Genomic DNA, 13,595 nt, shown 5'->3' on the forward strand with positions numbered 1-13,595 from the left:
ACGGATGTGATGAATGTGAGAGAGTGTATAAGAACTGCTCCCTCCTCACTCCATATGAGAGATTTTAAATAGGAGAGTAAGTGTACAGATACTAAGAATGTGTCTGACCTCTCAGTGGGACTCCCAACTTTCTTTACATCATTGTTTTCATACAGGAGTGAAAGTGTGAAATGTAAAGAACGTGGCCAAGCCTGTAACTGGAATTCAGTGCTGACTCAATATGTCAAAATGCATACTAGATTGAAACCTTTGGAACATCGTGAATGTGGAGAGGCCTTCATTTTAGTATACATTGGAGCACATATCAGGGGGTGCATTAAGGAGAGTCAATGGAAAATTAGCAATGTTTAGAAAACTATTTAATTGAACATCAGATTCCAATAAATGTTAAAGAAATCAAGCCAATGGAATACATTATTCACCCTATTCAAACATTACTCTCTATGAAAATAGTGATTATAAGGAAAAATCAAACTTAAACACTTAGAAAATGTATGTGGTATTCTGTTTCAACAGATTTAGTGGATTGACTGTTTCATATATGTAAGGATTTCAGTATTTTCAATTTTTTTACATTAACCCTATTTAAGATTTGTGACTAACTGCATTAATGTATTTCCTCTGAAATCACTCCAGAAAATTCCTCCTTTCCTTGTGGGTGTGTAAGACCACGTGGTTGGTTGTTGCTACATCAAAGATATTAGATGTCCTGCTCCATTAAGTGGGACTCATGCGTACCTCATTTTCCATGGAAGATGACCGTATGATATAAAGCATATGAAGTACATCTCAGTGGAGATGGTGCTTACCGTTATAACACTGATGTAAGATTCCATGGAATCTTACACTTCAATGCACACACTTCGGCATGCATTGAAACTAAAGAACTTCCTTAATATTAGAAATATGAGGTTTTCCTGATTGTTCTTTAAGGAAAAAGAGGTAGCCATTCAGTAAACTACAAATGTATCTTCCTAAGTGCAATCGTTAGAGAGTATGACTTGATGTGGTTAAATGAGGAAATCCTGGCAGATGACTGAAGGAGGGTAGCTAACTCTTCTTTACAATGCCATACTGTTAAACATACACATTTCTTAGGAATGTACCTCAGTCCTGAAATTTTTGAAATAGGTACTCCATATCCTTCTGAAAACACTCGAATGCTTTTGCACATGTGTGTTCTGTATTTCGAAAGGTGACAATAGAGTGGATTTGAAATGCATAACTTAGTGTTTGTGTGAACTTGATATATTTTTATTAATAAAACCTAGTGTGTTTTAACATCTGGATATGGGTGTGTCATGAATGATGTGTTATCCTATGTCTTGTGTACATTTATCTCATTGAAGGTTGTAGGGAGCTGATCGAATCAATCCCCTGTATGATACTGGAGTAAAACAATATACCTAGGAATCCATTTTCTCAGTTGTCTGAAGGTTTAAGGGATATGTGATTATTTTTCTCCTAGTCTATGCTGTGATTTTCTCCTCTTTGTGAATACAATGATACTAACAATGGGTGTATTACCGAGGTATGTAACATAGAGGTATTGTTGGTGTTTCAGCTCATGTACTCCATGATACTGCTACTTGGCATCGATTTTGTGTAGCCAGCAGTTTTAAAGGTGCTTGCACTGACAGGAGCCATTCTCACATGTGCATTCCCCAGTCACCACACTGCAGGGTGTCAAGTTAGTGGAACATCTCATATGACATCTGCACTCCGTTCTTGTGAGCCACCATCCCTCTTCCTCCCAATGCTTTCCCTCCCATGTCCCTTAGAGAAGACTTCCCCCTCCCCCAGAGCTTCCCTAAATCTGTTTTAGTCGGAATGGCATATTCTGGACTTAGACTTGGGACTCTCTAGCACTGCACCATGGACCCAAATGAAAGCATGTGCCCCATGTGCTACACTGAGTGGTATTTTATGTCTATAAGGTACACATGTGCATATGACCATGCTATGTGTGTCATAGATACCCCATAAGAAAGAGAAATCTATCCCAATAGGAGTCATATGGTAGCCCAGGGAAGAGACAGAAAATACTCAAGATGAAGAATTAGCATGTAGAGGAGAAGTGTCCCGAGTTTCCCAAGTGACTCCCCAGATGTAGAAAAATAACTTCTACTTGTTTATGACCTAATTCTCTCCAGATCTCCAGTTGTATTCGCCCTCTTACAGCTACATAGGCACCACAACCATTCTTTTTTGCCTGTGCTATGGAGAGAGTTTCCTCAGAAAATGCTTCATTGAGATTAGACAGGTGGAAAGCTGATGGGTATTAAGACATTTAGCACAGGGATGTGGGATGTGAATCTGAGTAAAATCTGAGGAAGGCACCATCCTTCAAGAGAAAGACAAGACCTATTAAAAGGAAATGTGAGGAACTCTTTCCTGTGTGGGGAGGGACCTGGAGGTGGCTCCCTTCAGTCACTGCAAAGGCACAAGGAGCTCTTGCTGGTGTCATCTGATGAATACATGTAATGGGGGAAAGAATTGGCTAATATGGGTTTCTCAGGAGGAGGGAAATCCTGCTTTATCCTGATGATTTGATTGATCTCCTGTGTCTTCCTGAGGACTAATGCTGCTGGATGTCAGTGATTACACTACTTTCCCTGCCTAGATCGTGACAAGGGATGGAGGAGGGTGTTGGATGATGCAATCATGTGGGCAGCTTTAAGATGTCATGTGGTAAAATAGATGTTTGAGATGAAGAAGCCTTCTGGACAGTGGAATAGGCTGGATCTGCAAGACACGTGCTGTGGTTGCTCCCAAGCCCTTGTTTCCCAGGGAGAACACCCCAGTCAAGGTCAGATCCAGTGTGGTTGGGTGATCTTCAGGGAAGCTGCTTCACTGCTGTGCGGGACTTTCCTCCCTTTTCTCAGCACCATAATGAGTGTAGTTCTGTATTTTGGGTCTTTGCATGTCATGAATTTGTTAGTGAAGCAGTTCAACAGTGAGAGGCAGTGAGTATATCTGCTTGAAACAGTTCAATCCAAGTGCTCATTGACCACTCAATGAATAAAGAAGAAAGATAGAAATCTAAAGGCATATTTATAACCCTAAAAGGGATGAAATCTTGCCATTTACCACAACATGGATAGAGCTAGAGTGTATTCTTCCAAGTGAAATAATTCAGAGAAAGACAAGTATTGTATCATTTCACTCATGTTTGGAATTCAGAAAACAAAACAAGTGAGCAATCGGAAAGAAAACAAAGGGAGAGGCAATGCATGAAATAAACTTTTTTTTTTTAAACGATTTTATTGTTTTTACAGAGAGACAGTGAGAGAGGCAACAAAAGGACTGGGAGTGGAAGAGGGAGAAGTAGGCTCTCTGCTGACCATGGAGCAGGATTTGAGGCTTGATCCTGGAACCCTAGGATCGGGACATGAGCTGAAGACAGATGCTCAATGACTGAGCCACCCAGGCACACCAAGAAACAGACTCTTAACTTTAGAAAACAACCTGATGGTTGCCAGAGTGGACGTGGTTTAGTAGATGCATTAAGTAAATGATGGGGATTAAGACCTGCCCATGTGATAGGCATAGAATGTTATATGGAATTGTATAATCACTGTTGTACACCTAAATCAAATATTACTTCATATGTTAACTAAGCAGAATATAAGGAAGAATCTTAAAAGTATTTTATGGTTTGCACATTTAAGGAATGTTTTGTTTTATATTGCCTGACTTGTAGCTGTTTCCCAAATATACCTTTGCACACAAATAGAAATACTTATTTTTCTCCCTTCCTCATTCTTCCCAAATTCAGAAAGTTTTGGTGACTATTCTTAATTTTTATGCCATTATATGTTTTAGCTGTGAATGAATATGCTAATTAGATTAATTAATAAGATTAGTGATCTTACTATATTTCATGTCATGGTTTCTTTGTAGTTAGTCTGCCTAAATTCAAAGTGCTTGGTATGTTAAGTGGCTGATTCTTCTACACTTCCCCTGATGGAACACCTAAATTATTGGTGTCCTGAATGGGAATCCCTGTGGGATGGCTGCTGGATGCTGAAGCTGACTCTGCCGCTGTCTACAGAGAGGAACTAATGTCGTTTGTGTTTGGATTCATTCAGAATCTTACTGCAAGAATGCATCATTTCAATGGGTTACATTGTGAAGGATTTTAAATTTTAGGGGTGCCTGGGTGGCTCAGTGGGTTAGGCCTCTGCCTTCGGCTCAGGTCATGATCTCAGGGTCCTGGGATTGGGCCCACATCAGGCTCTCTGCTCAGCGGGGAGCCCGCTTTCCCCCCAAACCCTGCCTGCCTGTCTGCCTACTTGTGATCTCTCTTTTTCTCTGTCAAATAAATAAATAAAATCTTAAAAAAAAATTTTTTTAATTTCAAAAGGCAGTTTCGTCTGTGCCACAGAATTGTAATTTGTGCTTCTCCTGACTCTAAAGTGTGTTGTGGCCATGCAATATTACAAAAGAAAAGTACCTTCCTTTTAGTAGATTCATAACTGGATTCCTAGTGATTTTTTTTTAAAACAGGAAATCTATTGGGCTGCAAGTTGGGAGATAGATCAGAAACACCTATTCCCATTGCTAGCCAAAAAACAACTGTGGCTACCCAAGCACAGAAGGAGAACTGCAAAGCCTCTCAGATTGTGTGACCTATTATAACCAGAAGATGCCTAGTCCTCACCAAATTGAATTTATGGTGACACTCAAACCAAGTAACAATTTATTTCCCTGGTGTCGTCACTTGCCCTGTTATTTACCAAGAGAGGTCTTCCCAATCAGGTACCTTATTTCTCCCACTGCAAACTGAAAGCACCGTACTCAAGAGTCAGTTCTCTTTTTCCTTCTTAGTGTTCTTTTTTTTTTTTTTAAAGATTTTATTTATTTATTTGACAGAGAGAGATCACAAGTAGGCAGAGAGGCAGGCAGAGAGAGGAGGAAGCAGGCTCCCTGCTGAGCAGAGAACCCGGATGCGGGGCTTGATCCCAGGACCCTGAGATCATGACCTGAGCTGACGGCAGAGGCTTAACCCACTGAGCCACCCAGGATCCCCCAGCCATGTGATTTTTGTTCCACTTGATTCTTTTATGTGGTTTCCCGTTTCAGTCACCAGGACCACCGTAGAAAGACCACTTCATCTTTTACAGTGAGACACCATTCAGTATTTTCTGGAATGGCTAAAAGAAAAAGGATAACGCCATTTTTCAGTGAGAACGTTGAGGAATTAGAATTCTCATATTGCTGATGGGAGGGTAAAAAGAACATTCACTTCAGAATGTGTGGCAGTTACTTATGAAAAGAAACATTTACCGACTGAAGGGGAACAATTTGTCACCCTAAAATGTGTCTGGCATAAGCATTATTTTAGACCAGTTATTTTAAATAAAAGGCAGATAAAGGAAAGGCTCTGAAATCCTGTGTTTACTTTTGGAAGACTTTTGCATTTGTAAGGAAAAGCTCCACCTGTAAGGTGTCTCTGTGTACCAGAAAGAGGGAGAATGTGTCTTCAGAAACTCTGATCAGTGAAGGCATGGATCTTCATCTGTCACCACCATAGCCTTGGTTAATGTGCTTGGCCTGGTCACTTCCCCAGTTACTTCCCAGTAGGATCATGTGTGGAGTTTCAAAAAGGATCTTCTCTGTTGGCCTCCCCCTCAGATTCTGTTGGTCAGTTTGGGTGGAAACAATCCTGTTGCATTAATTAAGGGCTCCAAGTGATTCTCAGTGAGGCCAGGGGTAAGCACGAGGGCTTCAGGTTATTTTATGAGAGCGGAGAGCAGGCTTTGGCTCACGGAGAGGCAACATGGTCTCTGCTACGTGAGTCTGGGAGGGTCAGGTCCATGCAGCACATGGTGCCCATGCTCTCTCTGCCTCTCTGGGCATTTTGGGAGGGGAGCACCCCTGGAATTAGAGAAGGAAAGTTCAGGGACTGGTGTTCAAGTAGGAACTCCAAGTTTCTGAACAGCTCCTGACACAAAGCACTAGGATGTTGGGTCTATCTGCATTTCAGGGTCTTGCCTTCAGGCGAGCAGTTTACAGATGAAGAGTTTGTATTGGTGGCTTGAGGGGCATTTTTTCCTGATGGAGCTGTGACTTCTCTACAAATACCTTATGAGAAAAAAAATCTACAGGATGAAGTGAAAGAAGAAATGGCCAGTTCTCAGGTAAGCCTGGCATCCCAAGTCAGAAGTCTAGTCATGTTTTTCTCCTGAAATTCCTTGCATTTAGAAATTGCAAATGTTGATTGCTCGAGTTCTGAAGTTTCTGGTGCATGGGTTCTTGAATGTAGTATTCATTTTCTGAAGTGATACCATAGGCTAGGTCTTTAGAAAACTACTCCCCTATAACCCAGATTTCCCCTACCTCCCCTACATCCCTTCTCTGCCTTCTTTCCAATCTGGCTCCAGTAGGCCATCAGCAGTTGTCACTTTGAATTAAAGTTCTGCAAGTATTGAAAATATTCCCTTGGTGGCATATCCAGAGAGAAGGTGTGTGGCGTGTAAGATTCCTGTTGCTGATGAGGTCTGGTCCTGGTTTATCAGGGAGGGAAAACATTTCTCATTTAGGGCCTGTCTGGATGCTTTACCGGGTCTGTGTAACCCAGGAGTAAGAAAATGCACAAGTAAAACGGTGGATATAAGGTCCAGAATAACTTGGAAGTTTCTCAGATTAAAGAAGTGGGGGCAGGGGATTGTTGAGTTTTCCCCTTTAGAATGTGAAAAAGATGGGAAACCTGGGTGGAAAAAGATGGGAAGCCTGGGTGGATCAGTCGGTTAAGCCGCTGCCTTCAGCTCAAATTATGATCCCAGGGTCCTGGGATTGAGTCCCCCATTGGGATCCTTGGTCAGCAGGGAGTCTGCTTCTCTCTCTGTCTCTGCCTGCCATTCTGCCTGCTTGTGTGCGCGCTCTCTCTCTCTGATCAATCAATAAATAAAATATTTTTTAAAAAAGAATGTGAAAAAGATGTTCTATGAAGAATACACTGGAGGTTTGCCTGGGTGGCTCAGTCCGTTACACACTGGACTGTTGATTTCAGTTCAGGTCATGATCTCCAGATCCTAGAATGAGGCCCGCTTCTTGTTCCCTGCTCAGTGAGGAGTCTCTTTGAGATTCTCTCCCTCTACTTCTGGTCCTCCCCTCCTCCTTCTAAAATATAAATCTTCAAATAAAAATAGACATTTAAATAAAAAATACAGTAGGTATTAGAGTACATAGAAACTGTGGTGTCTAAATGTTGTATCTCTGAGAGTCAGATGGGGACCCCAAATATGGGTCCAAGATTGAATGGAAGCCAGTCAAGTGGGCACTGAGAAGAATTCACCTGAGGCAGAACAAAGGTATTAGAAGTTTACTGAATACACTGCCAGAGAGCAGCAGGCAAGACAGCAGAGGAGAGGCTGTCTGTAAGGAGACAATGGTGGGGGCTGTGTTTAAAGGGGAAAGGTGAGGGTTATGGGAGCTTATCCAATTTTCCCTTTTCTGGTCACTGGACCTGATTGTCAGTAGCCCGGTGGTTGGTCAGGGCCCATGGTTACTTTGAGGTGGGTCCCCTGATGGGCCTGTCTGTACTCAGCCATAGGGGCGCTGGGGGTCCTTTCTCCATTCCTTTGATCAAGTCTGCTTGCCTAAAGGCAGCCTCAACAGAAACCATAGGTGATTTAACTTCATTTATATCCACTGTATTTTCATAATTAGATTTCTATTCTGCATTACTGTTCTCAGACCACAAGAAAACACTAGTGATAGCATGTCCTTTGGTGTGCCTTGGGCACTGAGATCAATTTGTTGGCATACACCTAATGTTAACTGCTTTTATTGGCTTTTTGCTCTTTGCCAGATTCCTCCCCTATAGCGTTCATATTCCCCATCTTACATTTGTACAGACCTTAGGTGTACAGAGTGATATGCAGAAACCATCACATTTCAGATGGAAGCTTCTTTCTCCTGAGTTTCTTTTGCTTGGAGTCTTTCTTTTTTTCTTTTAACTCCACCCTTATATTTTATCAAAACGGCAAATACCATGTATTAACCCAGCTGTTGACTTGAATTACAAAATTAACATGCTTCAATGAAAATAAGAAACTTTCTACAAATCTCTGACAGTAGTAAATTGCAATATATAATGCATATAGGAGTCCTACAGAGCAACAAACTCATGTGAAACAAAACTATTTTAATACCTTTAAAATCCAAATTTTTCTTGAAAATCATTCATGAAAAAGCATCTCAAGTCAGAATTAAGCCCTCAGTCAAGCATTAGGAAGGTACATTACACCTATTTAATGTACAAAGAGCCCTCTTTCCCCAGTCACTTCCATCTAATGTCTGTTTCCAGAATCATACAGACTTAAGCTTCTCTCCACCCCATGCCACCATTTCTTCAGACCCTGAAAACTGAATTTGTTGAACACCAGAAATATGACATTGTATAAACCATAACATTTTGTTGTTGGCCCTCTGTAAGTTCTTCACTTAGTCCATCTGTAGCTATGACTCTTCCACCAACTCCTTTCCCTCCTTTCATAGCCTCTCTGAATTTCTGAAAGGATAATTTCAGAAGTTCAACATAAGTGTCACAGCCTGAGGTCAACATGGCAAAGAGAATATCTTCTCCCTTGATTGTCCTCCTTTTCTCTTGATGGCATCTTTCATTGCTTCATATGTTATAAATCTGATGAGCTCACTTACTCATTCTTGAACACAGTCCTTGCAATCTCACAATCTCTCCCATTTGAGGTAAGACATTTTTCATTGTCCTTGCTACATTTGCAGTTGGAGGATAGATACCGTGTCCTCTGAAACTGTCTTTTGAACTATTTGTGTCTTCATGATCATTCACGCTGTGCTCAGTGTCATCATGAGGCTGAATCATATAGTGGCTTCCTCCCATGTAGTGTGCAGCCGTGCCTAGTAGAGAAGCATCTGTTGTAGCGCTATCGCCATTGGTTGTCATGAAATATTGTGAGAACCGTGTTGTCAGTGGTGTTCAGAAACACCTTTCTAAAAAGGGGTCTGATCTTTGCCCACCTTCAACCTTTGAGGCAAGTCCAGGGACCACAAGCTGCGAGATGGCTGCATTCTTTACTTGTAAGCCAGACTGCGGGGAGACCAAATCCACTCCTTCCTCTGGGTCACATCCGTTCCTACCCAGGCAGGTTCGCAGGCTGGCCCTAGCCCCACCGCCCCCGTGGGCTGACTGTCAGCCCTACCCGGGTGCGCGGCGGCCCACCGTGGCACGCATCCCCCTACTCCTTGACCCAGGCCTCAGGCCGGCGCACAACACCTGCCAGGCATCTACCCGCCAGGGTACTGGGGCAAAGATGGCCGGCCCTGCCATGCTCCTGCTAGCTGTTGGGAGCCCCCCACCCCCACCTTGACTCTGTGCACCAGCCTTGCTAAGGGTCCAGGGTCGGGAATGGGGTCCAGGCCAGTGTCTGCCACCCAGCTCACCGCACAAAATGGAGCCGGCTGGGGTGCCATTGAGAGGAGGTCGGACGGTGCCCTCGGGAGCCCCCTCCTCAGCCTTGGGCCAGGAGCTCCTCTGAGCAAGAGGCAGCCTTACCTGCCTCCAGCAGCACAAAGCTGCCTGCAGCCAGAGCAGCCTGCCCCCATTCTGGTGGGGGTGGGGTAAGGTGGGGGGGGGGGTGGACGGGTTGGGGGCAGGTGTAGGAGGAAGGCCAGTGACATTGGCCATGGCAGCGTTGGGGACGTGCACAAGCTGTTTTTTTTTTTTTTTTTTTTTCTTCTTCTTTTTTAAAGATTATATTTGCTGGGGCGCCTTGGTGGCTCTCTGGGTTAAGCATCTGCCTTTGGCTCAGGTCAGGATCCCATGGTCCTGGGATGGAGCCCTACATCTGGCTCTCTGCATAGCAGGGAGTGTGATTCTGCCTCTCCCTCTCCCACTCCCCCTGCTTGTGTTCCCTCTTTTGCTGTCTCTCCCTCTGTCAATAATAATAACATAACTTTAAAAATAACTTTTAAAAGGTGACATTTATTATTTGATAAAGATAGTAAATGAGCAGTGGTGGAGGGTGACCAGGGAGTCAGATATGGGGCTCAATCCCAGAACCCTGGGATCACAATTTGACCTGAAGGCGGACAGTTAACTGAGCCACCCAGATGCACCTTTCTTGTATTCTCTGAGGAAAAGAACAAAATCAAAGAAGTGTAGATAAAATTAAATTTGCTTTTCCTTGTAGTCCATTGATGAATTCTTGAAACAGGCACAGTGTGCCATTCCTCAAGGAGTTCACAATGGTGGCAATGTTGTTTTGTTGGAGGCAAACTTGAGCTTGACATGAGCCAGACCTCTAGAATCCTGGAAGTCCTCTTTAACATAGGGTAATCCCTTTGATAACTATCTTTATCTCTACCCCCTAAATATATGTTGGCAATCATCCCTCAAGCATATAGCCCACTGATAGATATCTGAAGGGTCTATGACTAAGGTTTTACAAGATAGTCATATGTGACCTCATCATGACACCATCTTCAAGATCCTGGAAACCTTGCTTCCAAAATCATTAGAGACTTCTATTTTTCCCTCAACCCCCTCCCCCACTGAACATACATCATCAGTCACTGCTCACAAACCCAGTATAGCTCTTTCTACCCACAGGTCCTGTCCCATATTTAATAATACCACTTTTTTCCACCAAAGACATCTCAATAATTATTTCTTCATCATTCACTCCTGAACCCCAACATTTCACATCAAAAAACATCTCAAGAATTCTTTCTTGACCATTGGCTCCTGTCCCACATCCCTGTTCGCACTGAACAGGGAGAGCTCTCACCTTTGTGGAGTTGATATATTTGATTTCTGGGGGTGGAGGTTTTTAGGCAGTCAGGCCTCTGTCCCATTGGTTTTCTTTTCTCCACATTAATGTCATGGACATACACTTCTTCTTCTTCTTCTTCTTCTTCTTCTTTTTTAATAACAAGTTTTGTGGGTTTTTTTTTTAAAGATTTATTTATTTGATGGAGAGAGACAGAGAGATATCACAAGTAGGCAGAGAGGCAGGCAGAGAGAGAGGGACAAGCAGGCTCCCTGCTGAGCAGAGCCTGATGTGGGGCTCGATCCCAGGACCCTGAGATCATGACTTGAGTGGAAGGCAGAGGCTTAACCCACTGGGCCACCCAGGCACCCCAGACATACACTTCTGTTTAGTTCTTTGTATTTTCAGAAAAAGAGAACAATCACATAATTAATATTTTTTAAAAGATTTATTTATTTATTTGACTCTCTGCTGAGCAGAGAGTCGGATGTGGGGCTTGATCCCAGGACCCTAAGATCATGACCTGAGCCAAAAGCAGAGGCTCAACTCACTGAGCCACCCAGGTACCCCCATAATTAACATTTTGAGGGTCTTAAAATCCTAAAATATAATAGAGCACAAATGATCATTGAAACAAAACTTTTCAATGAAATACCATGTTGAGGAATCATGGATTAAAATGGCCAAGAAATGGGCACCTGGGTGGCTCAGTGGGTTAAAGCCTCTGCCTTCAGCAGTGCCTGGGTGGTTCAGTGGGTTAAAGCCTCTGCCTTCAGCTCAGGTCATGATCTCAGGGTCCTGGGATTGAGCCCTGCATCAGGCTCTCTGCTTAGCAGGGAGCCTGCTTCCCTTCCTCTCTCTCTCTGCCTGCCTCTCTGCCTACCTGTGATCTCTGTCAAATAAATAAAACCTTTTAAAAAAAAACATAAAAAATTTTAAAAAGCCTCTGCCTTCAGCTCAAGTCATGGTCCCAGGGTCCTGGGATCAAGCCCCACATCGGGCTCTCTGCTCGGCAGGGAGCGTCTTCCCCCCACCTCTCTCTCTGCCTGCCTCTCTGCCTACTTGTGATCTCTGTCTGTCAAATAAAGTCTTTTTAATAAATAAAGAAATAAACAAATAAAATGGCTAAGAAATAATTCTTGAAAGCTTGTATGGTAAAACTTAAGAAGTTCATTTGAGTAGCACAGGACCCATGGGCAGAAAGTGCTGCAGTTTGGGTGCATGAAGTTCATGGTTCTATGCTAAGTGTTGGTGAGGAGGGGGCTGTGCGGGGTGTTTCTTTGAATTTGTACTTGTAAAACTACTTTTGCAAGATTTCTCAGGCATTTATTCACTTCAATATTAACTCTAGGTGAGATGTATAGGCAGTCACGAGATCCATTGAGAATGTAGCAGGTTGCCCTTATTTGATGGTTCTAAAACTATGGAGCCTATAGGTCAGCCTTCTGGGCTACAGGTGAACACGTTTTGCTTCTAGCCCTCAACCTCGTAGACTTAGAAATAAGCGTTGTTTAATTTCTGTCATTCTATGTGTTTATGTTGATAATGTGAATAAAAGAAGAATCACCATCCACAAAGCTATTTATGAGTGTCATGTCATTGAAAATGTTGCATAATAGTCACCATGGCCATTTTCTACTCTATTACTTTTAATGTGCATATAACTACTTTCTAAATATATAGATGTGGGGTGCCTGGGTGGCTTGGTCCTCAACCATCTGGCTTCGGCTCAGGTTATGATCCCAGGGTCCTGGGATAGAGCCCCACATCGGGCTCCCTGCTCAGCGGGAAGCCTGTTTCTCCTTCTCCCACTCCCCTTGCTTGTGCTCCCTCTCTTGCTCTGTCTTCCTCTGTCAAATAAATAAATAAAATCTTTTTTACAAAGTATGGATGTGTGCATGAAAAGTAAATAGGTAGATCAAGTGGGTGCCTGGGTGGGTCGGTTAAATTAATGCCTTCAGCCCAGGTCATGATCCTGGAGTCCCAGGATCAAGTTCCAAATAGGGCTCCCTGCTTTTGGGGGCGTCTGCTTCTCCCTCTGACCCTGCCCCCTCTCATGCTGTCTCTCTCATTCTCTCTCTCTCAAACAAAGAAACAAAATGTAAATCAATTTTATTTGGATCCCTTCTTGTTTCCTTCATTCTTCTCTGGTTTGACACCTGCTATGAACACTGCTTTAAGGTCCTCTCTGTATATGTATATACATGTATGTATATAAAATGACCTGCATGTCATTTTAGATAGACTCTATATAGGTCAGACAACCTGAGTGAAAACCCGATCCCTTCCATTTTACTGGATGTCTGACAAAATATTCCCATAAAAATAGAAGAATAATGTGTATGTTCTGAGATTTTTATTATTCATACCCATTAATTTATGAATGACTGTTAGATGGTCTCGGGTAACTAGGAAATGGTGAGAAAGGATTGTTGTTGGCTTTCTTGCTCTTCCAGTAGAATCTATAATGGCTATAAAACCCATTCAGGGAGCACCTGGGTGGCTCAGTCGGTTAAGCATCTGCCTCCAGCTTGGGTCATGGTCCCAGGATCCTGGGCTGGAGTCCTGCATTGGGCTCCCTGCTCAGGGGGGAGTCTGCTTATCCCTCTCCCTCTGTAACCCCTGTCTTCCTCAAATTGTCCCTTGTGTTCAAACAAAAAAAAAAAGATTAAAAATATAATTAAGAGCATTTTTTTGCCTGTTCCAAATCCTCTAAGACTTCTTGCCTTAGAGTTCTACCTCTTTCTTCAAAACTTTATCCTTTTGTCCATAGGCTACTGCCTTGTTAGGAAGGTAGACTCTAGGCACCTGGGTGGCTCAGTCAGTTGAATGACTGCC

The 13,595-nt window shown here is 43.0% G+C and overlaps 1 protein-coding gene and 1 pseudogene across 1 annotated transcript in view; one reads left to right on the forward strand and one right to left on the reverse strand.

Annotated features, from left to right (window-relative positions):
* Positions 1-13,595, forward strand: part of LOC123931367 (putative protein ZNF720) — an 867,309-nt gene that overhangs the window by 471,305 nt on the left and 382,409 nt on the right. The gene's annotated exons all lie outside the window — the stretch shown is intronic.
* Positions 8,317-8,932, reverse strand: LOC123930595 (annotated as a pseudogene).

This window comes from Meles meles, chromosome 19 (assembly GCF_922984935.1).
Source record: "Meles meles chromosome 19, mMelMel3.1 paternal haplotype, whole genome shotgun sequence".
Lineage (NCBI taxonomy): Eukaryota > Metazoa > Chordata > Mammalia > Carnivora > Mustelidae > Meles > Meles meles.